We start from the raw sequence: 3914 nt of genomic DNA, 5'->3' as shown, positions 1-3914 counted from the left end.
TGTACACATGTACTCCGGATTTAAATATCCGTTCCCTCAAAGAGCATAACCAAAGGTGATTCCAAGTCTAAGTGCTACCCATCCCGGATCTTTTTGTGAGCCAGACGGAACCTGCAGCTACTTTCTCACGTGGAGTTCCACGGGTACTATCCGGGGACCCCGAGTCCATGCACTAACAACAATTTCGGGATATCATCAGAATCGGCCATGCAACAACGATGCCGGAATAGATCATCGAACATCGGCTATCTCACTGTCACTCAAGTAAAAGAGTCTGTCAAACATCAGTTTCATGCAATCAAAGATTCCGAAATTGAACCTTGATGTGTCGTGAAATTATGGCACATTCGATGCTCTTTGGCTATAAGTTTTACTTATTTTTTGAGCAAGTCTTGGTCTTTTTGATTTGTTTGTGATATGTTGCAGATGTTTAACGTATTTCAGGAGCAAATCGTAGAAATGGAGTAAAAAGAGGTTCAAAAAAAAAAAAAAGTTAAGCAAGGTCGATTTATACGGAGAGAACATATGGGTAAATATCTTCTGATCCGTAATGCCCATCGTAGATGCATAACAAGAAGGCCTCGTAATTCGAAGAGGAAGTCAAGGCGTAAGTACGAACCGTATGTTATTTACAATCCATAAATCCCACCGTAGATTGGTCCCAAGTAGTTTGAAGTGGAAGAGGATTTTACGGACAAGTCATACGGGTAATATAATATTCTGGCCCATAAAAGTGGATCGTGTATCGCTTAACCGAAGAAGATTTTACGGAGAACTTGTTGTCGATCCTACGGACCCTATAAAATGTACGGTGGAGCATTGGTCACGCCGGGCAATTTTGTCAATCTTATTTTGCACGACTTAGACTCTTATAAATACCTTATTTAGGTTTCTTATAAAGGAGAATTCACCATATTTCGGTTTTTATTTTCCTTAGCACTAAATACTCATAGTTTTGGAAGTTTTTTGGGATTACAAACAATTGCAATTAATTTATCTTCAATTCCAGGCAATCAATTGTAAGCATTATGATCTGAATTATTTTTTATTGTTCTTCTTCTTCTTCTTCTTCTATGAGTAGCTATATTTCCTTACGAGGGTTGTGAACCCAGTTGATGGGTGTTTTGTGATTGGGTTTGGTGATTGATATACACATAATGGATTGCTGGGGTTTATTTATTTTTTCATTCTTCATTCATAATTAATGGTTGTAAACATTAATTAAAGCCATAGACGTTGATTTATTTAGGAAAAATAATTAGGGTTGGTAAGAATAAATAACAAGGACTCAAAGTTTAAACTTTGTTTAATAAATTTATGAATAAGAAGAATTTACTTGGCATAATTAACCGTTCTTCACGATTACTTTCTTATATTTGAGAAAATCATAGAAAGAGATAATCTTTATTTATTGAAAAATAGTGTAGATTCATATAGAGGTTAAGTGCATTCATATAATGATCCATTAGAAGTATATCAAGATCAATATCCATGATCATACACTTTATCTAATGGGGACACAACCTTAGTTTCTTTTACCATAAATTACATCCAAAGCAATTAATTAGCAATTAGTCATAAAAAAACCAACTTTTACAAAAATCATCGAATTAAGACATTAGACCTAAATTAAGCATCCTACGCCTTTAGTAACCTTTTCACATCATATTCCATGTGGGTTTCGACCCCAACCTCGTTGGGTTACTATTTTTGACAACGTTCGCATTACACCATTAATAGGTGTAATTTGAGCGTATCAAACCTCGGATATCGGACTTCTCACAATCACTCAAGTAAAAGAGTTTATCAAATATCATTTCATATAATCAACAATTTTGGAATGGATCTTCGAGAGATCGGCCTTTTCACAATTACTCAAGTAAAGAGTTTATCAAAATATCGAGTTTTGCTCAATCAACGATCCCGGATCATCACAAGGTATCGGCCATGCATCATGAATATGAGAGAATGCGTCCTAATGTGATCACAACCGAACGAGCCTAGGATGAAAACATAGAAAATAAGGGCAAGCCTCTGGTATTTGCTTGGGTAGATATGAATTTGTTTGTAAGTGTGAGTGTTTTTTCTCTTCTCTTTTCTTCAGTCTCATTCTTGTTGTATATATTTGTGTTGGGACATTCTTTGGTCTATGTGAGGACATAAAGATGAGAATTGAGCAAAATAAATTGACCACCTAAAGTAGCGTTTGTGTGCATTATAATATGTTCGATAATGTAATGTCATGCATTAAAGCTTCATTGTTATTTATAACGTTCTTGGGTTGTGCATATGGTTTAAAATGGAAAAATGGGGTTGTCCTTGGAAGAAAAACGTGCATGCCAGGAGTTCAAAGACAAAACCAATGTAGACATCATTACTCTGCGATATTTAAGTGGTAGATTGAGTCATTGTGTTGTGTGACTTGCTTGAGGACAAGCAAAGACTTTATGTTGGGGGTATTGATGTGCTGTGAAATTACGGCATATTCGATGCTCTTTGGCTATAAGTTTTAATTGTTTTTTGAGCAAGTCTTGATCTTTTTGATGTGTTTGTGATATGTTGCAGATGTTTAACGTATTTCGGGAGCAAGTCGTAGAAATGGAGCAAAAAGAGGTTCAAAGAAAAAACGATAACTGAAGCCTGACTTATACGGAGAACCATAGAATAATTACGGTCCGTAAAAGCCATCGTAGATGCATAACAGTAAGGCCCTCGAGACTGAAGAAATCAAGGAAGTACGAGACCGTATATTATTTACGGTCTCATCCATGATTAGATTGGTTCAGATGAAGTCTTAAAGGGAAGAAGATTTTACAGACAAGTTTTACGGGCCGTATAATATTTGCGGTCCATAAAAGTGGATCGTATATCTAGCAACTGAAGAAGATTTTATGGAGAACTATTCACTGATTATACGGACCGTATAAAATGTACGGTCCGTACATTGGTCCGTCGGGGGAAATTTTGTCAATCTTATTTTGCACAACTTAAACTCTTATAAATACCTTATTTAGGTTTCTTGTTAAGGAGAATTCACCAGATTTCCGTTTTTATTTTTCTTAGCACTAAATATTCATAGTTTTGGAAGTTTTTTGGTATTACAAACAATTGCAACTAATTTCTCTTCAATTCCAAGCAATCAATTGTAAGCACTATGATCTCCATTATTTTTTATTGTTCTTCTTCTTCTATGAGTAGCTAAATTCCCTTACTAGGGTTGTGAACCCAATTGATGAGTGTTTTGTGATTGGATTTTGTGATTGATATACACATAATGGATTATTAGGGTTTATTTATTCTTCATTCTTTATTCATAATTAATGGTTGCAAACATTGATTAAAGCCATAAACCTTTATTTATTTGGGAAAATAATTAGGGTTGGTAAGAATACATAACAAGGACTCAAAGCTTTAAACTTTATTTAATAAATTCACTTAGGAATAAGAAGAATTTACTTGGCATAATTAACTGTTCTTCATAGTTACTTTCTTATATTTGGGAAAATCATAGAAAAGAGATAATCTTTATTTATTGGAAAATATTAGAGATTCATATAGAGGTTAAGTGCATTCATATAATGATCCATTAGAAGTATATCAAGATCAATATCCATGACCATACACTTTATCTACGGGGACACAACTTTAGTGTCACGACTGTCTAGGGGCCGTGACGAGGAACCGTCTTATGCAAGAGCACCCACTACCTATCATTTTACGTACCTCTTAGCAGAGTCGTATGAACATTGCCGTATTTTTTTTGAACACGAACATTAACATTATTATGTCATCCGACATAAACTAGTAAACGTTGCTATCCTTTTATACGATACGGACGATCAGAAACAAACGTCTACATGTATCTGTACACGAGCCTCAAACATAGTACGTATACTTATATAGAGGAAGGGCCG

The sequence above is a fragment of the Lycium ferocissimum genome, chromosome 2, assembly GCF_029784015.1.
Source record: "Lycium ferocissimum isolate CSIRO_LF1 chromosome 2, AGI_CSIRO_Lferr_CH_V1, whole genome shotgun sequence".
In the NCBI taxonomy this organism is placed as follows: Eukaryota; Viridiplantae; Streptophyta; class Magnoliopsida; order Solanales; family Solanaceae; genus Lycium; species Lycium ferocissimum.
The sequence above is the reverse complement of the archived record's forward strand: the minus strand, read 5'-3'. Positions refer to the sequence as shown.